This window comes from Hylobates moloch, unplaced genomic scaffold (assembly GCF_009828535.3).
Source record: "Hylobates moloch isolate HMO894 unplaced genomic scaffold, HMol_V3 SCAFFOLD_5, whole genome shotgun sequence".
Classification (NCBI taxonomy): Eukaryota; Metazoa; Chordata; class Mammalia; order Primates; family Hylobatidae; genus Hylobates; species Hylobates moloch.
In genome coordinates this window covers 121691359-121715110 of record NW_026652280.1, presented here as the reverse complement: position 1 = coordinate 121715110, position 23752 = coordinate 121691359, and the positions used below count along the sequence as shown (strand labels likewise).

Below are 23752 nucleotides of genomic sequence, written 5' to 3'. Positions count from 1 at the left end.
TAATATAGGCGGAAAATGATAGTTTTGGTTGCACCATCTGCTGGTTTTGGGATCCTCCAGGAAAAGAATGCTTTATCTGTGCCCAATGCTTGCTTACGCCCTTTGAATATGTAAATTTTGATTCTGGGGAAAAATTATTATTTGCTTGAAGCCGCTTTTATAATTCAAAACTTTGTGTTTGATATTTTTCGATTGAAAACTATCTTTTTGTTTTATAGTAACAAAATTAATCAATATACAGCAAAGTTTTTGACAGAGGCCATTCTCACTAGAAACTTGTAAGCTTTTGTACTTGTAGCAATTCGAGTACTTTATCTATTAAGAAATGTATACATGCATTAATACAACTTGTTTGGATATGGTGGAACCATTTCAGAATTGACCAAAATTCTATTTTTTTCATTCTAACTGTTCATTCATCAACTATAGGTGAATAATGGTGCTTTAAAATGTAAACCCTTAATTTTGTTGTTTTATAGATTTTTTATAAAAGCATATACATCTTCAAGCTGTTTTAGCATATGATGAAAGATAATAGATGTTGGATGAAATTTTAGGTGCACTCAAAGCTTTGAGCAGAGCTATAACTGATTGACTCACTTAAGAATTAAACTTAAGGCCAGGTGCAGTGGCTCATGCCTGCAATCCCAGCACTTTGGGAGGCCGAGGTGGACCGATGGACTGAGGTCAGGAGTTTGAGACCAGCCTGGCCGACATGGTGAAACCCCCTCTCTCCTAAAAATACAAAAATAGCTGGGCCTGGTGGCAGGCGCCTGTAATCCCAGCTACTAAGGAGTCTGAGGTGGGAGAATTGCTTGAACCTGGGAGGTGGAAGTTGCAGTGAGCCGAGATCGCACCATTGTACTCCAGCCTGGGAGGAAAACAGTCTCAAAAAAAGAAAATTTAAACTTGGGGCTTTAATGGTGCCCCAGCCTGCTGCAATAGACTATTTAATATATTTTTCATCAAATGAATGTATTCTTTAATATTTTGTTCTCACTTACACTTTAAAAAATTACAAAAACTGCTTCCTGTGGCTATTATTTTTGTCATATTTAATATAATTTCAATGTTTTAGAATAAATATATAAATATACGTTTATTTTTGATAGTAGGAAGCAATGAACTGTTTTCTACACTTATTTAGGTATATTCTTTAGTATGCTTATATTATAATTTTAAAAAATTATTTTTTAAATATTTAATTTCAAGCAACAATTATTAGAAAATGTTTTGTACACTCTATTTGGAGATATATTTTCTAAAAATTCTTCATGAATTTAATATGCTGATTATTCTTATGGTATTTTTTATACTTATGGCTGCTTTGCAAAATATTAAGATAATTTATCTTAGATTATCTTAATATATGATTAAGGACACAGAAAATTTAACTTGATCAAAAACATAGGAACTGATTTATACTTTTTTAAAAATTGACTTTATTGGATCTTTGGAATCTTACTTTTGTCCTCTACTCTGAGTGGTTTAGTTATGCAGACTTTTGCATTGCATAGGTATTTTGTTCCCATATATTTTCTCGTTATAACTCTTTTCTTCAGCATGTTCTATCCTTATTTAAAAAGGGGATTTTAGAATGTTAGCAGTTTGAATTTCAATAATGTGGTTGCTAGGAGAGGGGAAGGTATTCTAAGATACAGGGTCTCTCTTTTTTTGAATTTAAACTTTGAGTACAAAGGCTGAATAGGAAACGTACACGGCTTCGTTATTACCTTTTTGGTAGGGTAAAAATCGATATCCTGAATATGACTACACTATGTCACTAAGCAAAATTTGAATTTTATTTCTGTATCAGCAGGAAAATAAAAACTTTATAAAGAAATAACTTTTTAAATGGAGAGAGATTTCTGAACTTATTACCCTTTTAAGTTTTTCATTATCCTCTTACTGAGGTGCTTTGTGGTGCTAACATTTTAAAGTCAAAATATTTTGCTGAACCCAAATAAAAACATATAAAGATTTCAAGAATCTATTTTGGATTTTTAAATAGTGATATTTAGTTGACGTGATTGAAATGACCTATTTCTACCTAATCTTTTCATGTAGCCACCATAAACTACATCTGTGTATGTGCAAATGTGTACATATATATAAAGTTGGTGAAAAGTATTCCATATTCATTTAATATTTATCTTCTTTCTATTACTTGCTTTTATTTAATTCAGGTGAATAATGTGTGTGTATGATATGGTTTGGCTGTGTCCCCACCCAAATCTCATCTTGAATTGTAGCTCCCATAATTCCCACGTGTTGTGGGAGGGACCTGGTGGGAAGTAATTGAATCCTGGAGGCAGGTCTTTCCCATTCAGTTCTTGTGATAGTGTATAAGTCTCACAAGATCTGATAGTTTTACAAAGGGGGTTCCCCTGCACAAGCTTTCTTGCCTGCTGCCGTATAAGACGTGTCTTGCTTCCGCTTTACCTTCTGCCATGATTGTGAAGCTTCCCTAGCCATGTGGAACTGTGAGTCATTTAAACCTCTTTCCTTTATAAATTACTCAGTCTTGGGTATGTCTTTATTAGCAGTGTGAGAACAGACCAATACAGTATATTTGTATGTGCATACACATACATATATATATTACTATTTAAACTTATGTCTATAACTTTATATAAAATTACATTTTACAACCAGGTGCAGTGGCTCACGCCTGTAATTCCAGCACTTTGGGAGGCTAAGATGGTCAGGTTACAAGGTCAGGAGTTTGAGACCAGCCTGGCCAACATGGTGAAACCTCATCTTTACTAAAAATACAAAAATTAGCCAGTCGTGGTGGCGGACACCTGTAATCCAAGCTACTCGGGAGGTTGAGGCAGGAGAATTGCTTGAACTCTGGAGATGGAGGTTGCAGTGAACCAAGATTTTGTCACTGCACTCCAGCCTGGGCAAGAGAGCAAGACTCCCTCTCAAAATAAAAAGAAAAATTACATTTTATTATGCATTCAGAAAGATAGAATAACTCATAAATAAAAAGACTAAAATTATTAGTATATGCCAAATTACAATCTGTCTTTCTTTTGTCACACACAATATGTACTGAACAATTGAGAAGATTATTTTACTCAGGCTATTGCAATACAGCGAATATTCATTAATGACAAACATCTTAAAAAAATAAAGGAGGCTTAGAGTAGTATAGCTTCAGGTACAAGGGAGTCAACCCCAAAACGCAGGGGAGTCATGGGGCAGAGTGACAGTAAGTCTTACCTGAAGAGTGGAGGTGAGTAGTTCTTGTCATATGTAAAAAGTAGGTGGTCCTTCGACACACAAAATGGTGAACAGATATCTCAACTTTGTTATTTTCCAGAAGCACGATGATCAGCTAAAGTCCAGCATTGCCATATATTTGATAATTATTAACCTAAAAGGAAAAGAAGGTGAAATTACATTAAAAGTTTCATTAATTAAATGAATCTTGGTTATGGCACTTGGAAAAAATAGCAAACTTTTTACCAAAAGTGTTTTATTGGACAAATGTTTTGCTGAAGGTATTACAGTTTAGCTTGAGTATACCTTATTTACTTGACTTTTAACATATATAAATAAAAGAGTATTTGGTTATTGCTGTGTCTATATAATGTCTTCTTTGAAAAAATATTAATTTAGGAGCTAATCAAGCTTACCATTTCAATGAAATGAGCCAAAAGACACAACTTAGGACCAAACTATCTCTTTAAAAATAATTTTTCTTTACAAACAAAAACTGAGTTACTTCTCATGTATTAATCTATGTAAATTTCCAGGCATTGTATTAATATCTTTTAAAAATACATTAATGCCATTTTTATTGAATGTTTTATGAAACATTGAATACATCTAAAATCAACTAGTTTGCACTTAAGGACTTCATTATATTCTTTCAACTATATTGCTTCTAGAAATGTTAGTAACTTGTTCTAAAGAAGTATATAAAATGTTTATTCTGTATGTAAAATGTTAGTATAAAATACAATGTATTTTGTAGCCTACTCAGTATTAATCAGAGGAGTAAAATGTAACAATATTAGAATGCTAAAAGATTCATACTAATACGATAAGCATGTTTTAAATTCATACAAGAAAGTTGAAGATTAAAAGTATATTTCAGGCAGTAAGATCAACACACTAAGTTAATATAATAAGATATTCAACATTATGAGAATCACTCCCCATTACATCAAGGAATATATTAGACACGATGGAGTACAGAAGTTATTGGCTAAGATGTTTAAAAGGATGAAAGCCCAGAAAGTATAGATTTATGATAAATTCTGAAAACAGCAATTTACTGGAAGATGGGAAATGTATTTACTTTTATATTTTTATTTATTTATTTTGAGACAGAGTCTCTCTGTCGTGCAGGCTGGAGTACAGTGACCTGATCTTATCTCACTGTAAACTTCGCCTCCTGCGTTCAAACGATTCTCCTGTCTCAGCCTCCTGAGTAGGTGGGATTACAGGTGTGTGCCACCACGCCGACTGATTTTGTATTTTTATTAAAGACAAGAGTTTCACCATGTTGGCCAGGCTGGTCTCAAACACCTGACCTCAAATGATCCGCCTGCCTTGGCCTCCCAAAGTGCTGGGATTACAGGCATGACCCACTGAGCCAGGCCAGAAGATGGGAAAAGAACATTTAGTGAATAAGAATTCAACAAATTGCTTAAATATATTAAAGTATAATCGGTGTAAGGCAGTATACAGTGTTTCCAGTATAGGATTCCTAGTTCCAGAACTGTCTGTCTATGACACCTATGATGTTGTGCAAAAGGAATATTAATAACTGCTAAACGTAAGATTAGAATTAATGCACTTACTGGATAAACACACAAAATACCTAAATGTGTATATATAAGTATTTTTATCAGAAGAGAAATTTTAGAGATATTTGCCTATATGCATAGACTTAAAAATATATAAATACAGTTTATTTGGTACAATAAAATCTGAATAATAATTTTAAAAGTACAAAAATAAAATTTCAAAAATGTATACACCTGAAAAACACTAGTCTTCTAAACTCTAGGGAACATTATTGCTTCATTTTGAATTTCTTCAAGATTTTATAAATTCTTACCTCACTGGCTGTGGGCGCTGGCTCATCTGCACTAGATTTAATTTCAGAATAATAAAATATGATGCATTTTTTGCTTTTAAGGTTTAATACATTTTTAAATTAAATGTAGCCGCTGTGTTTTTTCTTCATTGAAATACTTTTAATTCTTCTCTTTATATAGAGGTTTTTTATTTATTCATTTTTATTCAAATATATTTTTATTTAATGCCTACAATTTATCAAGCTCTATACTTAGACTATAATGATGAACAAGACTAACACAAGTGCTGTGCTAATGGAAAGCTTCAATATCATATCAAATATATATTTATCATGTAATAAATTTCAATTATAATAAAGAATTGATTTCAGCATTCTATGTGAAGAATTAACAGAAGAATCTATATAGGTTTGTGTTCTCATGTAAATACCCATATAAAGGAATAGTAAGAGTTAAATGCCTTTTCAGGTACAGAAAAACTGACCTAGAGCTTGAAGTAACCATGACAAATAAAGGAACCACATGAAAGTCAATATAGCTAAGGTATGGAGAGTTAAGGGAATAGATATGTGAAAAGATCCTAGAAAGTTAGACAGAAAGAAACCCCTGGATGGTATTATTGGCTAGATTTTGGGTCTGTTCAAATATCACTAGGAAGGCCTTGAATTGTTTTACACATCAGATGACCATCAGTTTTACATTTACAAGAGGAGATCTTAAAGAATGAAGAACAAATAACAAAGTAGGAAGAGTTAATTTTGAAACATCACTTAAGAGAATATTACAATAATCCAGAGAAGAAATGATGGCCACTTGACAATGAGGAACAAAATGGTGGGTGGGTTTCAGAGGTATGTATGATATAGAATAAATCGGATTTGTAATATAATTGATGACAAATAAGAGACTCAAGAATAATTCCAGATTTGGGGCTGAGGGAAAACCATTATGTAAACCATGGTGTAATTTTCTGATTTAGGGAACACATAAAATATATAAGTTTGGAGAGGAGATTTGTGTTAAATAAGTAGTGCTGGTGAGACAGTTCAAGGTGGATATCCATAAGAAGCTCCATATTTAGGCCCTAGAGCAATCCCTACCGGATACACAAATATGAGAGCTCTCACAAAGAGATTGTAACTGAAATAATGAGAGTAGATGCACACTAAAATTTTGTAAACGTCCACTATAAATTTCAGAAAAACTTTAATCATTAATGAATGTATACATGAAGAGAAGCTGACAAGAGACTACAAAAGAATGTCCAGAAAAATAGAAGGAAAATGTAAAATGGCATTTTATGGAAATAGAAATAGAGAATTCAAGATAATATTTTTAGAGAAAAACAAGGCCAACCCTATAAGGTACTAAAGTCAGGGCAAGGCAAATTAGGATTAAGATATGTTCATTGCATTCATGATATGAGGTCTTTAATAAACTTACTCCAAATAAGTTCTGGAAGAATTATTCAGACAGCCCCTTGAAGTGTGTTAAGGAATGGGTGGGTGATGAAGATTTGCAAATAGCTTGTGTAAAAATCTTCATAGAAAAGTTTGCTTATGTTAACCCCATAATAGCAGTGTCTACTTAAATCCTGAGAAGAGTTATCAGATATTTACTAACACTATTTTATTCTTCTTTTATTAAATATATTAAGAATATATATGATGATAAAAGCTCTGACATTTCATAGTGGTTCCTTCTCTGACTTTAAAAACATATTTTTTGCCTTTGTTCGGTTTTTAGGCTTGCTTAATATTTACTAGTATTGATTTATATTAAATTTGATGAAGTCCTATAAAAATGACCCTTCACAAATTTTTCACAAAATGATCTTCAAGTCTAGACAAAAAGAAGGATGGAGGAAAAAAATCACCAGAATCAATGTGCAGTTCAGAAATTCAGTAGCTTTGGGATGTTGGGAATCTCTAATGATTATTGTAAAAACTGGAGATATGAATAAGCAACCAAGTAAAGCAGCCATTGCACATCTTCTTCCTATTTCCCACTTCTCAACTTTGTCTGGAAAACTCTTCCAGTAATAAACTGGTAATTACATCCAACATGATCTTTTTCTTATTCCTACCTCTCCTCCCTACTCCTATAAAATCTTTTCTGCAGTAGCAACACTTCTTTGAGGGACAGAAAATGTGTAAGACTGAATATCAAGTAAACTGTCAAGAGAGTGAACATGCCTTATCTAAATTGCTCTATTATAATCTTGAAGTATAAAGCAGATCAAGAATAAAAGTCCAAGAAGCAGAATAAACAAATAACTTAAGCCTCCCTTAATCCAGTGGGAATTGATTGATCGCCAATATTAAATTTACAATTCACATTAATATATAAATTAGCTATTTATTTCATTGGTAAGCTTGTTTACTAATTTATCTAAATTCACAAGCACAAATGTTTTATCTAAAAATCTAACTTCCGTACAAGGGACTGTAATTAGAAATATAATATATGATATTTTAATTCAAATATCTCATAGTTATAACTACTTTTTATTTTTCCTCACCACAAACAACTGCTACATATATCTGGAAATTTTGCTTTCTTTCTATATTTCCCTTTGAGATCCTAAGTGTTCTGCTACTAAAATTTACATTTCCCATATTGATAGATATTTGATAGATTTCTAAGTTTTTGCTGTTATAAACATTGTTAATATGAGCAACTTTAAACATTTTTGGTGTGCATATATGAGTATCTCTAATGAAAATACATAAAACTGGAATAAGGAGTTATCGAGTAAACATATCCAACTGTCCAAGATCAAGCATAATTATTTTCCAATGTGGCTAAGAAATTTAAACTCTTAAATATTAGTATTTCACAACTTCCCACTATATTTTACTTGCTAATTTTTGGTACTTTCAAACTATAAGTTTCATTAACATAGTGGCTATAAAATTATATTTATGTAGTAATTTTTTGCATTTTCTTTATCACAATTAAGGTTCAACATTTTCATATTGTTATTTAATAGTAATCTACTCCCTGAATTTAATTTACTTTTTAAACCTGGGTCTTGCTAGATTTCAAAAATAACATTGTTTAATTGTCATAATTCTATCTTTTACCACTTGTTTAGGTTGCAGGTCAGTCCAATGAAATGAATCCAATGTTTACTCTGTATAATTGATTTCTAAGTCTTCATGAATAAGAGACACAAGTTATGTGCTATTTTTATGCTAGTATTATACACTTTTTCTCTTTGTGTGTTTGTATACACATGAAATGGTATATTTGGGTACAAAAATTAGGATTATAAAGGGCTTCCAAGGATGCAATTAAGCATTTTGTGTGCTGAGCATCTTTGTCGATGCTAGTGGTTTCAGTAGCAGTGTTCTTCCAAGTTAAGAAAACATTTTTTTAAAAGGCAATGATTTGTTTACAAGATACACAGAGCTGGGGGCTTTGTGGAAACAAATGAGGTCAGGAATTTGAGACCCGCCTGACCAACATGGTGAAACCCCATCCCTACTAAAAACACAAAAATTAGCTGGGCGTGGTGGCAGGCCCCTGTAATCCCAGCTACTTGGGAGGCTGAGGCAGGAGAATAGCTTGAACTCGGGAGGAGGAGGTTGCAGTGAGCTGAGATTGTGCCATTGCACTTCAGCCTGGGTGACAGAACGAGACTCCATCTTAAAAAAAAAATCAAATTAATGTAGTTCTGTATGACAAAGTGCAGTCTATACACAGATAAAGATAGGTGCTGTGCTCTCTAGAGAAAATGGAAAATAAAAAAAAGGACAGTATGTAATCCATCAGTGAAGACGCTGGAAAAATAACCACAAATGTCTAAAACACATGGAAAAGAAGAACTAAAAGGCTTATTCCAGACGTGCAATGTTATGCCAGGAAAATAGGAATCGAAAAGCCCAGAAATGTAGAAATACTTAAAAGAACTGTTCATTTTCTGTTGTTCAAGGTTGTTCCCTCAACTAAGGCAGCATTTTACATGCTGGTTTCATATACTGTGGATTATCCCTATGACGTGTTTGAAGCACTTTAAACCTTGGTAGATTCATGGATTTTTACTACTTTAATGTATGTAACTCTATTTTGTCTTATCACTTATCTTAGTCTTCTGTATTCATGTAAGAAGATAAAATTATGCTTATATGAAATTGTAATGTTACCTAATTAAATGCTTCCTTCACGAGATCAGGGCCAATGTCTGCTTGCTTACTAGTCTATGTTCTATGTCTTTCTGGATAACTACCACGTTAGAAAACTTAATAAATATTCGTTGAGAAAATAAAAACTAATTATTACCCATCATTTATTATCAAATTATTTATCTATAAATAAGAATAAAAATTAAATTGTATTAAAAATTAAATAATCTATAGCCTCTATAGTGTAAACCGCATGTAATTTTCTGGCTGTAGAGTAAATAAAATAAGTAGAATCCCTAAGGAATAGATAATTGTGAAAGCAAATGTGAATGAATATATTTTACCAATGGAAACAATGTCTTTGAAATATCAATGATATCTGGAAATAATTGGTTCAATTTAGTTTTAAATTATCAATTATGTAACGTAGGGTGCAAGCATGTCTCTGTGTCTCTGTCGATATTTCTCAGAGAGAAAATAAAGAGAAACATCTATTCTAACTTAAATCTGATCTTTACTTTTGTTCTTCAAATTAAGTCCTTCCAAGAAAAAATAAACATAAAAGTCCCTTAGGGTTAATAGAATAACTCAAAACGTAATCCCAATGATACAGCACCTCCAAAGCTATTATTTACTGAAAACTTGTACTAGTTACTATGGAAATAATCCTTATTAAGTTCATGTGTAGAGATAACATTTAGTGTAATTTAACCAGAAATGGTGTAGAATAACACAGAAGAAAAATAAAAATTGAATTATGATGTGAAAATTTAACTAAGTAAGGTGTATTAATTCTAATAACATGTATTATCCATTGTCAGTGTATGGTAATCAGATTATTTCTTCATTAGAAAGAGCTGATAAAATTGAAGGAAGCTTAGCGTAATTTTGTAAGTTCACTATGTTCTTGAAAACAACAGACTTATAGGGGAAAATATTCAACAACTTACTTAAGACTATCAGTTATACTTCCATAATAACTGTGTCACCAATTCCTGCAGAATGTCATAGAATTTTATTTAGAATGTTTCATTTTATAATTTGTTTTATCCCATATATTGCAAGATATTAAAATATTAACCAATACAGACAGTTTAGATGAATACCAGCATACATTTTCAATTTGCAAATTATACTTCATTTAGAGGTTGTAAGGGATTATTTTCTATGGATACATAATATCATTTATAATAAAGTTTCAAATCGTTTTCCTCAGAAAGGTTGAAGTAACTTTTTGTTAATTAACTGTTACATCAGAAATGATTTAGCTAAAAAGCATGAATAATTTATTAATGTCACAAATAATTATAATTTATAGGATTTACACTTATGAATTTCTTATAATTTATTCTACATTTTCAATTTATGTCATTCTTAGGTACTTTCTTAAATAACTATGAATCAAAACATATGAGAAAGCATTAAACATATTTTTATTACATTCCTAGGCATTAACTATCTTCCTTATGTATTCCTTGACATACTTTACTACTTAAATAAAACATATAACTCTATTTAAATAAAAAATGTAAAATTATGTTTTAAAACATGGATATTGTTTTGAAATTATGTATATATCATTTAGATATAATATTTAACTATATTCATTTCAATAAATTATTTGATTTTGATTTTCTCTATAGTCTTTTGTGGTCACATATTTAATCACAAAATGCCTGTGAATTACATAATCTTATTCATAAAAATTATAGACAGGAACCTAAGCAGAAGAGGTTATTGCCAATTGAACTATGGATGCTTTGTTGTATGACTGTATTTACAAGTTATTTGACCTCCTTTAGATTCTATGGCCTTATGTTGAATACAGGAAGCCTATCTTAAAATAGCCTTCTTCACATTTGTTTTCTAATCAGCACAAAACCATCAACTTCTACCTGGAGAATTGCTGTGAATTTAGAATTTGCAATAAGTGTTCTTCATAGTGAGAGAAACAATTTGTATTCATTTAGCCTATTTATATAGAAAAATGTTTGGTCTTGATCATACTCTGGATGATTCAGTAATATTATTCAGAATGATTTATAAGACATTTTCAATTTTTAGCTCTTCAGTTTGTCTTGTATGAAATTTGAAAACATACTTTAACTTTGTTCAAAATTATTTTATTCCACTGTCTAGGAAGGTAAAATAATTACAATTTTTGTGTGAATCTTGATGATTGCACATGGCTTAAAAATTATTAGCACAATTATTCTTTGAACGAATGTTACTAACCTTAAATTATTAGACAACATTATACTACGATAATCAGTTTAAAGCTTTTTTCCTAAAAAAAAAAAAAAAAAAAAAAAAAAGGGGGCATGTTACCAACTCTAATTTTGGAAATTGTGACAATGTTTAAATGTATATTATTTAAACACAAAGTTTTGTAGCTTTCTCAGCCTTCTATGTATGAATGCACACATTTTAACCTCTCATTCTATAACTGTATATATATATATACATATTTTGAAAGAGTAAGTATAATTTATTTTTCCCTATATTTTTAATAAATTTTTTTTGTTGTTTTGTTTTTGTTTTTTGTTTTGAGACAAGAGTCTCGCTCTGTTGCCGAGGCTGGAGTGCAGTGGCACAACCTCAGCTGACTGCAAGCTCCGACTCCTAGGTTCATGCCATTCTGCTGCCTCAGCCTCCCGAGCAGCTGGGCCCACAGGCGCCCGCCACCATGCCTGGATAATTGTTGTATTTTTAGTAGAGACGGGGTTTCACCCTGTTAGCCAGGATAGTCTCTATCTCCTGACCTCGTAATCTGCCCGCCTTGGCCTCCTAAAGTGCTGGGATTAATAAATCTTTATATCACTAATTTAACATTGTTATTAGTTGTCCTAGCATATCTAAAACAATTTTTGTATAAACATTATCCAGCTGTCATGGATATTTGATTTTTAAACATTTTATTTTATAAAAGCAGTCTTATGGCACAAATGTTCATTTTATATTAGTGTTTTATTGATGATGATTCCATTTGATAAGTAAAGTTCATCTCCCATGTAAAGCAGAATATTTGTATACAATTTTAGTTACTGACATTTTTTTCTATTTTTTTTGCTTCTGATTTTATGAAAAAGAAGTCCAAATTTGAATGATACAAGTAAAATAACCCAAACTAATATCAGCACAGGAATACTTACTAAATGTACTTTTAAATATATGCATAAATTGCTAACTAGTTTTTAATTTAAGGCTATAAACTTGAATGATGGCAGAGTATGAATATATAGCCTCACAATTGTCAACTTACAAGACACAATATTATATTTATTTAAGTGAACAAAATTTTCCATATTCTTATTTTCTATTATTTGTAATCATTTGAATAAGTACTTAATGCTGAAACTATGTTTTCCCGATGTAATTAAGACAGGGAAATCCTAGAACAAACTCTAGGAAGGAACTTATGACTAAGTCTTCAAAAACAACTGTAACAAATACAAAACTTGAAAAGTTTTAATCTAGTTAAACTAGAGCTCCTGCAAGGGAGGAGAAACTATGAACAGAGTAAACACACCACTTACAAAATGGGAGAAAATATTCACAAACTATACATCTGACAAAGGCCTAACAGTCAGAATCTACAAGGAATTTAAACAAATCAATCAAGAAACAAATAATCCCATTAAAAAGTAGGCAAAGGCCATGAACAGACACTTCTCAAAAGAAGATATATAAGCGACCAAGAAACATGGAAAAATGCTCATCACTAATCAGCGAAATGAAAATCAAAACACATCAGTCAGAATGGCTTTTGTTAAAAAGTCAAAAAGTAACAGATGTTGACTGGATTGCAGAAAAAAGGGGAGGCTTATACACTGTTGGTAGGAATATAAATTAGTTCAGCCACTGTGAAGGGCAGTTTGGAGATTTCTCAAAGAATTGAGGGTTGAACTACCATTCAATCTAGCAATCACACTACTGAATATATATACGCAAAGAAAAATGAATATTCTACCAAAAGACACATGCACCTGTATGTGTATCACATCAGTATTCACAACAGCAAAGACATGGAATCAACCTATATGACCATCAACTGTGGAACGGATAAAGCAAATGTGGTCCACATACACTACAGAATACTATGCAGCCATAATAAGAAAAAAATCATGTCCTTTACAGCAATGTGGATGCAGCTGGAGGCCATTAGCCCAAGCAAATTAATGCAGAAACAGAAAACCAAATATTGCATGTTCTCACTTATAAGTGGGAGCTAATCCCTGGACACACATGGACACAAAGAGGGCAACAATGGATGCTGGGGAGTACTTGACGGTGGATGGTGAGAGGAGGAAGAGGATAGAAAAACTACCTATAGGGTGCTATGGTTATTATCTGGGTGACAAAATAATCTGTACACCAAACCCCTGTGACACACAATTTATCTATATAACAAACTTGTACATATACCCCTGAAACTAAAATAAAAGTTAAAAAATAAAGAAAAATACAGTGTTCCAGATCCCATCCTGAAACTACTGAAACAGAGACTCTGGAGGCGTGGTCCAGCAATTTACATTTGAAGTAATAATTGATGGTATATTTTTTCCATCCTTTAAATCTATGCATGTTGTAGAATTTGAAGTAAATTTTCCAGTAAACAGCATATGGGTAGGCTGTGTATTTTATCCTCTCTGTCAATTGCTTCTTTAAATTGACAAGTTTAACCATGTACAATAAAAAAAAAATGCTATATCAGAGAAACATTTCCCATTTTATTATTTATCTTCTGCTTGTTTCCTCTGCTTCTTATTCCATTGTTTCTCTTTTCTTTTGCCTTCGTCTAGGATACTTGAACATGATTTTAGAATTCTATCTTAATTTTTTCATAATGCTTTGAGTGTCTTTGTATATTTTTCTTAGTGGTTGCTCTGTGTATTACATTATTCATATGTGTCTTAGCACAGTCTAATGGTATCAACATTTTAATGTTTCAAGTGCAGTGTAGAAGACTGACTTTCTTTCAAATATTTTACTTTCTGACTTTTAATTATGATTTTCTTTTTTATCTGATGGTGTCATTTTCAATCATCAATATGAATTATACAACTCATGAAGATAGTCTATTGCATGAACTATACAATGAATGAATTATCCAACTTGTGAAGGTAGTCTATTCTATGTATCCACATATCTATTCTTTCAGTTGTATTTCCTTTCTGGTGATCCATGAGTTGTTCTTTTATAATTTATTTGCTTTATGAAGAACTTCCTTCTGCCATTTTTCAATGATGTCCTCAAGATCTGCTACCCAAATTCTTTTACTATTTCTTTGATATAGAATGTCTTTGCGTCCCCTTCATTCATGATAAAAATTTCACTGGATATAGATTTCATAGTTAATAGTTATCTTATTTCTGCACTTAAAAATATTCTGCAATGTTTTTCTAGACACCATCATGTCAGTTGAGAAGTGCACTGTCATTTGTATTGGTAGGTAATGTATCATTTCTCTCTGGCTATTTTCAAGTTTTGCTTTGTCTTCAATGTTCAGAAATTTCACTGTGACATGTCTTGTCGGGTTTTGAGGGGTCTTTATTATACGTAGGGTTTCTTTGAATTTATCCTATTTACAGTTCACTCAGTTTCCTAACTCTGTATATTTATGTATTTTACCACATTTAGAACATTTCTAGTAATTATTTCATTGAATGATTTTGCAGCTCTATTCTCACTTCCCTATTATTTGATTTTAATGATACAAAAGTTGGATCTTTTTTTTGCCCCATTTATGTAAATACTGCAAGATATATAGATGGACCGTGACTTATGATGGTTTAATTTAACATATTTTTGACTTTATAACAGTGCAAAATAGATACGCATTCATTTAAAATAATACTTTGAAAACCTACACAACTATTGTGTTTTTCATTCTCACTACAGTATTTAATACATTACATGAGATATTTAACAGTTTAGTACAAAATAGACTATTTGTTAGTTGCTTCTGCCCAACTGTAGGCTAATGTAAGTGTTATGAGCACATTTAAGCCAGGCTAGGCTAAGCTATGATGTTCTGTATGCTGGGTGTATTACATGCCTTTTTTACTTATAACGTTTTCAATTTATAACAGATTTATTGAGTTGTAACTCCATTGTAAGTCAAGCTGCATCTGAATTTATAATTTTAATGGAGCTTAATAAATGTAAAAATTAACAAAATTGATTGGAAAACAGCTGAGTTGTGATTCAAAGTCTATTTTTAAATAAAAGTTGTTAATTTAATAAACTATATATATATATCTTAAAATTAACCAATAATACATTACTTGTGGTTTATTAGTAGGGTCATAAATGGCATAATAACATATAAATATAAAATATTTAATATAAAATAATGTTAAAACTAACAGTTTAAAATGTATCTAACATATTTTGAGAACATGTATAATTGGAAATATATTTATTATATTATATTTGAAGTATTTTGTTTAGACACTATATATCAATAGAACACTTCCACTTATGATTCTTTATATCATTACTCCAATTTTGCCAAATAATTTATAATATTCACAATAAAATATTTTTAAGATAATGATTCTTGGGGAACTCTTAAGGAACTCTAATGATACTGCTGAAACTGTTCATTACAATAAAAAACTCTCAAAATTATCATAAAATAATCAATGTTCACTTTATACTTGTATAGTATAAACTAAAATAATGGAGTTATTATAAAATTTAGCAAATGCATTCTCATTATTTCTGTTTGTACTATTTACATTCCATACTATACAGAGAATGATACAGTAGGAAATTTAGATCATATATCCCTTTTATTAAAAAGCTTCTAAAGCCATCTCATTTCACTGAGAATGTAATACAAATCTACCTCATGTCTTTTTCCTCTTGCTGTCAATCACTCAGCTCCTGAATGTGTCTCAACCCAACCATAAACACTCCTGTCTTAGGATTCTTGTTAGCTGCTCCTAGAAGAATTTTTCACCAGATTCTGAATGCCTATGATGTCACATTCAGTGTAATAATAAAATGGCCCCATATCAAAGATGCCTGCCCTGGATCTCTTGTCTGAAACAGCCCATCTTTTAATCTTATTCTTTCTTTTTTGAAAGATTATAAATGGGTAAAAAAGGATATAAATCCTATGACACAGCACTAAATGTGGGGAACCAGAAAGCATTATGACAATAAAATTTGTAATTAAGATATTTTATGGGCAAAGTCCTCAATTTTATGATTAACATTAACTAGTGTGTGTGTATATATATATATATATGTACCTAGGGCCTACCTTCATGCAGGCAGTTGACTACTAGAGTGTAACTTGAAAAATGCTAAAACATTTTCCATTTTTACTATGATGTTTGCCAAGTGCATTGCTTTGTTTTAAAGATATGCTCTTTACTTTTTCTGACTTCATTCAGTTCACATAAAGAGTATATTATCAATATTATCTCTTATTGCCCTTGAGAGATACTGAAAATGGGGAAAGGGGCATTTCTTCATTATTGTGTAGAATTGTGTCTAGAGTGGACTAAATTAATTATATATAGGCTGGAAAAGGATTATGAATATTTTAAAACCTTCTTTATTGTTGTGAGTGACATAGTTAGAACACTGATCTGAATGAAAGTCATTGTTAAACACATTTGTTGAGCCAGTAACTGCCAGAAACAATACAATATGAATAAATATGTACATAAATTTATATGAGAAAAGTCAATTTTGGAATTTTGGGAATGGATTAAGCAAATATATTTGTATAAAGAGTAGAGATGTTTGAGAGGAGACTGCTATATTTATAGACTGGAGTAATAGAGGAAGTCAAAAAAGATTGAACATAAAGAGAGAAATATACCAGTACCAGCTTTCAAACGTTCTACATAGAGGTCTAAGTCTCAAATAAAGTAATTTAAAATAAGTCTATGAGCATATATAAATGCTTGGACTAACATCATTCATTTTTGTTTCCCAAAAGCTGATTCCTTTATTCTCAGCTTTATTGGGGATATATTGATAAATAAAAATTTTATATAGTTAAAGTGTATAATTTGATTTTTTGATACACTATATATTGTGAGTCACCACAATCATCCTAGTTAACATGTTCGTCGCCTCACATGTTAAACTTTTGGTGAGAAGACTTAAGATCTACACTTAACAAATTTCAAATATACAACACAGAATGATTACCTATAGTCAACATTCTGTATATTAGATCTCTAGAACTTATTCATAGTGCATAACTGGAGAAATTCTACAGCATCAATCAGAAAAAATATAGTCATACATATTTATTTTCTAGGTTTGTGTGAGCAAAGATCAAAGATAAAAGAGTAGAATACTTAAAAATCTCTATCATTAGTAATCTTAGGACATAGTTACACTAGTTAAGTATTCTTATTAATACCTAGTTGAATACTCCCTCAATAAAGGAAACATTAAGTGAATATGACATATCACTGTAGAAAAGACCTCACAGAGACTAAATTATTTCTTTCTATTTATTTTTTCCCAAATTTATTGAAGTATCATTGACAAATAAAAAGCTGAATATATTCAATTTGTGATATATTTGATATTGGGTACACATATATTTATCATTGCTATATCTGCCTATTCAAGAGACAATTTATCATCATATAATGACCTGCTTCATTTCTTGAGACAAGTTATCACTTAAAGTCTATTTTGTATGATATAAGAATAGCTATCCCTGTTCTCCTTTTGTGATTATTTTTTATGAAATATCTTTATCTTTTCTCTTTCAGCCTATGTGTGTCCCATAAATCTAGAAAATATCTTGTAGATAACATACATATATGTAATATTTATATATATAAATTTATTCAGCCACTGTTTCATTTGGTTGGTAAGTTTAATTCATTTACATTTAAAATTTATTAAATTGATTTGATTTATAATACATTAAATGGATCACATTAAGTGTAACCCGTTTAATCCATACACATTTAAAATAATTATTGATAGGTAAGGAATTACTTTTGCCATTTCGTTGTTTTCTGTCTCTTTGTAATTTTTTAATCTTCGTTTCTGTTTCTTTTTGTAGTTTGGTAAATTTTTTGTATGATGTGCTTTGATTCTTTCCCCTTTACCTTTTGTGTATCTACTGTACAATTTGTTGTCCAATAGACTCACATTGAACATTTTCTAGATAAAGAAGTCTGCTTTAAGCTGATAACATAACTTCAATTGCATACAGATACTCTACACTTTATGTCTTTTCTTGTATATGCAGTTTATGTAAATGATGTTACATTTTCTTTCTACAATGTATTGATATTAAAAAAAATCCTGTGGTTATGGTTATTCTTTCTAGTTTTGTCTTCTAGTTTATATACTGCTTTTAATAATGATTTATGTCCTACTATTACAGTATTAAAATCTTCTGTTTCTTTATCTTTTAAATTATATTTAAATTTTTATACACTTTTATGTTGTCGTTTAGCATCTGTACTTTAAAACTTGAAAATCTTCCTTTAGCACTTCTTATAAGACAGGTTTAGTGGTTAAAGAACTTCCTTATTTTTTGTTTGTCTTGGAAAGTCTTATCTTTTCTTTATTCTTAATGCACAGTCTCACCCTGAAAGTATTCTTTGTTGGCAAGTTTTTTTCCTTTTGTTCTTCTAGTACTTTGGATGTATCATTTCATTCCTGGCCTGCAAAATTTCTGCTGACAAATACATTGATAATCTTAAGAGGGCTCTATTGTATGTAGTATGTCTTTTTACTCTTGCTGCTTATAAAATTATCTCATTGTCTTTGATTTTTGTCAGTTTAATTATATCTATTTGGAAATTTGGGCTTTATGAATCAAGATGTTCATTTCCCCTTCTAGATTTGGAAAGTTTTCACCTGTTGTTTCTTTAAATATACTTTCTGCTGTTTCTCTCCCTTTTTTCTTTCACAGATTCTTGTAATGAATACATTGTTATTCTTGATGGTGTCCCATAAATCCTTTATACATTTTTGCTGCTTTTTCTTTTTTATTTTTTTCCCTAATTGGATAATTTCAAATGATCTATTTTATAGTTAGCTGATTCTTACTTCTGAACTATTGAGTCTGTTGTTGAAGCTACCTGTTAAATTTTTAAGTTCAGTCATTGTATTATTTAGTTCCAGGATTTCTTTCTTTTGTATGGTTTCATTTCTTTGTTACACATTTAATATTACTTGTGTATTGATTTTCTGATTTTTGTTCTGTTATCTACCTGGTTTTTTTGTAGCTCATTGAGTTTCCTTAAGATGATTATTTTGAGTTCTCTGTCAAGCAGTTTATGAAACTCCATTTTTTTAGAGTCAATTACTGGGCCTTTATTAGTTTCTTTTGATGGTGTCATGTTTTTCTGATTCTTGGTATTCCTTGTAGACTTGCATTAGTGTCTGTACATTTGAAGGAGCAAATAATTTTATCAGTGTTTACAGACTGATTTTGGCATATATATACCTTCTTCCACTGGATACCCAGACTGGTGGGAATAACTCTGTGACTGTAAGTGAGCAGGAATAGAGTTGCATTGTGGGGCAACTTTTGGGTCTACAGTTGAGTCTGAATATGATAGTCCTTTTAATCGGTGTCTTATATAGGTACAGCTCCTGCCAAAAAGACTCTTATTGATAAGGTCCCCAGTGGACCCCTGGGTGGGCAGGACTGCCTTCAGGAACCCAGTAGAGCAAGACTGTATCCAGATCATTAGGCTATTTCAGGGTCTACAGGCAAGTCTGAGGTCAGCAGGCTTCTACTGGGAATGCCAATTTGCATGGCTCCTGCCACGGTTTTGAGAGGGTAACACTGCCTCTAGACCATGATAGCATGGGGCTAGAGTGGGCCATCGAGCTTCTTCAAGGGGCTACTGTCCAGTCCAATGTCAGTGGGCCGTTAACATGGGCATAAAGAGGCATATCTCTCATTAGGTACCAGAGCAGGCAGACTGTCCCTGGACTGTGGTAGTGTGGGGCTGGAGCCAAATTACAGGGCTGCTGCAGGATCTGTAGTCAGGTTCAATGTCAGAGGGCGTTTTACCTGGGGTAGATATGGGCATGAGTCCTCCCAGGTTGCTGAGCTAATGAGGCTGGTGTGAAAACCATGGCAAAGCAGGACAAGAGCTGATCTTCCAGAAGTATATGGCTGCCTCTAGTCTAAAGCTAGGACTATGGTTGGTAAGCCTGCCACTGAGGCACAAGCCTGCCCTTTTATAGTGGACGTTTTGGTTTTAAACTCCACTGGGGATTCACAATTTCCTATCTGGACTCCAATACTCCTGCAAAGGCACTTTTGACTGTGCATGGCTGCTAAATCTTTGTTTCCATTGGGGAATGTGAACTGGGAAATTTCTGTTCTGACATCTTGCTGACGTAGGCTAACATGATTTGTATCTTTCTGGATATCATTTTTTCAGGTATCAAATTCTATTTTTCATATTTACATATCTTTATAATTAAGAATTAACAGCACTATTAAAAATTGATAAAAATCAGACTTAACTTTAGTAATTTATGCTTCCAATGAATGTAAAACAGGTACTTCAAAAATTTTTATTAAAATAGTTGGGGGTTGTAAAAAAATGAGTTAGACAATGAGAGAGTTTAAGACTTTTACTAAAGAGCCTTTATTAAATCAAATGCTTCTACGTTGATAGAATTGGCAGTTGTCATAATAAAGCCTCCTATACTTTTATGCTATTTTGAAAATATATAATGTAAAACTAACTTTTTATAAAAATGTTTTTTAACAAAAACTATGCATTTTTAATTCAGTTTGGTTGTTTTTTTAACTTTTTCCAGTGAATGTTAATATATGTTCTTTGAATAAATATTCATTGTGTTCATAGTTCTATCTGAATGAAGGTTATATCTAGCCATGACAGAAGAATCTCATGGTATCATTATAGGTTTTGATATACATTGATGTGCTGAAAATTACTTTACATAAAAAAATCATGATGTTATGAAAGAAAAAAACAGAAGAATTTGGACCCCAAAATTGTTTTAGCTCAAATATAGTTTATCTCTGTTCAAAGAGATGAGAGTCTAACATTTACAAATTCCAAAATCACCTTTGTCATTGGCATCTAGTTAGTGAAAGAGGAGAAAATACAAATTATCACTTGTTGGATATACTTATGAATTGGGCCAGAGAGAGACAAATATTACTTCTGCCCACATCCCATCGACTATAACATTATTATTATGGTCACTTAACCCCAAGGGATACTTGGAATATAATCTATCTCCATCTGCACAATATATTGCCGATATATAATCTGCAGATATATATCTGCAGATATATATTCTGCAGGCATATATCTGCGAATATATATTCGCAGATATATATATCTGCAGATATATATATATATATATATATATATCTGCAAAAGGGAAAATAAACTGTGATAGTCAGGTATCAACATCTTACACATCCGTTTTTTTTCTTACCTCACACTCATGCTTTACACTACATAAATACTGTAACTACTCTTGTTACCACTACTAGCACTAAATAATAGCAATAATGATGATGAGAACTACTGACATTAAGCATTATGTGCTTAACACTGTTTTGTATAACATTATCTATTCCTCCCAACAATCCTATTTTTAGATCATATTATCATCATTAACTTGCGAATGTAAAAACAGAGGCACAGAAAAGGAGATAAATTGCCCATTTTTACACGAATACTAACAGAGTCTATGTCTACATGGAGGAAATATAAGGCAAGATCATCTATTCTTAGGTATACACAATCGGAGATTAACACTGTGCTTTGGGGAAACACCTTAAACTCTCCCAATCTGGTTTTCTCATCTAAAAAATGTGGGTAATACGTATATTCTAGGGTTGGTGGAAAATATAAATTATACCATGTCTAAAAATGGCCTCAGCTACTCGGGAGGCTGAGGCAGGATAATCGCTTGAACCCAGGAGGCAGAGGTTGCAGTGAGCCAAGATCGCGCCACTGCACTCCAGCCTGGGTGACAGAGAGAGACACCATTGCAAAAAAAAAAAAAAAAAAAACAGGCAAAGTCAGTTCTTGATACAGACTTTCAAGCTAAAAACTAAAATTTTAACCACAATGTCATCATTTTAAAAATTCATCATGCAAGTGAAGATATGCCCATACTGGATTAACCTCCACTTTTACTTTTGTGAAAAAAAAAAAAAAAAAGACTGTGAAATTCTTTCCTACCATAATTACCACCATCAAAATTTTGATATTATAAACTCATTTATAAGCATGAAATGTTGATTTTAATATTTAATGTTTTAACATGTGGAATTTGAAATAACATGATTAATTTTAGGATATTATCATTTAATCACGTTTTGTTGTAAATACAGTTAAAAGATTAGCTCTCCTCATAGTTAGCTGTCACTCTCATTCTGAAAATATAAAAACTTTAACTGATATTCAGAATAAGAAATTATCTTAGCAGATATGGACCTTGCTCAGGATGAGTAAATATATATAAACTAAAATGTCACATGAGAAATAAGAGAAAGTGGCATATTAGGAAACTGATGAAGTGTCCAGAAAGATTGGTCTTTTTAAACTTCATTCAACCCTCTGTTAAAAAATTGAATTGGTTACCATTACTCTTCAGGTAAACATCTAAATCTTCAATTCCATTGTATGTCCTACTTCAGTTCTACTCTATCTCTAGAGTGATATGATGTTATTACAATTTTATTTGTTCCCTGTTCTACATTCATGTGAACTTTCATTTCTTATTGTTCCAAGCTCATTTCAGTATAGAATATTTATGGAATGTTTGTCAAAAGCGACCCCATATGCATGTTTCCATTAACTGATTTATTCACTTTTCAGCTCAACTGCCACTTTATAAAAAGAAGCTTTCATTTATTTATCATTTTTTAAATTTCCATTATACATACATTTTCTGTAATTCTTCTCTTTAGAAATTATTAGAGCAGAAAGTTATATATGTTTAAGATTATTTAATTAACTATTTAATTCTATAAGTTAATTCCATAAAGGTCCATGAAAGTAAGAATTATGTATGATTTTCTCAAAATTAATTTCTAGCACATACCACAAATGGTATGTGGTAGAATTTTGTAAATAATTGCTGGATAGATAAATGGTTCTCAAAAATATTTATGATATAAATTGAATTAGATTTCATTTTTACATAGTTTTTCCCATTGTATTATAATGCCCTTTTCCAACAATATTCACACAAACAAAGACACTATTATTGTAGTTACACTGTATTTATATTTATTTATTTATTTATTTATTTAGAGACGATATCTCTCTGTCACCCAGGCCGGAGCGCAGTGGAGCGATCTTGGCTCACTGGCAACCTCCACCTTCTGTGTTCAAGCGATTCTCCTGCCTCAGCCTCTGAAGTAGCTAAGATTACAGGTGCATGACCATCACGCCCTGCTAATTTTTGTACTTTTAGTAGAGCCAGTTTCACCAGGTTGGCCAGGCTGGTCAGGAACTGCTGATCTCAGGTGATCCGCTGCCTCGGCCTCCCAAATTGCTGGGATTACAGGTGTGAGGCACCACGCCAGGCTCCATTATTGTAGTTACACTT

General features: G+C 31.6%; 1 long non-coding RNA gene across 1 annotated transcript in view; it reads right to left on the bottom strand.

The window, feature by feature from the left end:
• LOC116468366 (uncharacterized) overlaps positions 1-16108 on the bottom strand; it is a 30472-nt gene extending 14364 nt beyond the window's left edge. The window contains exons 1-2 of the long non-coding RNA XR_009213775.1: positions 16038-16108; positions 3229-3382 (exon numbers count right to left, since the gene is read on the bottom strand). This is a non-coding gene — a long non-coding RNA (uncharacterized LOC116468366). The remainder of the gene's footprint in view (positions 1-3228; positions 3383-16037) is intronic.
• Between the last annotated feature and the right edge of the window lie 7644 nt (positions 16109-23752).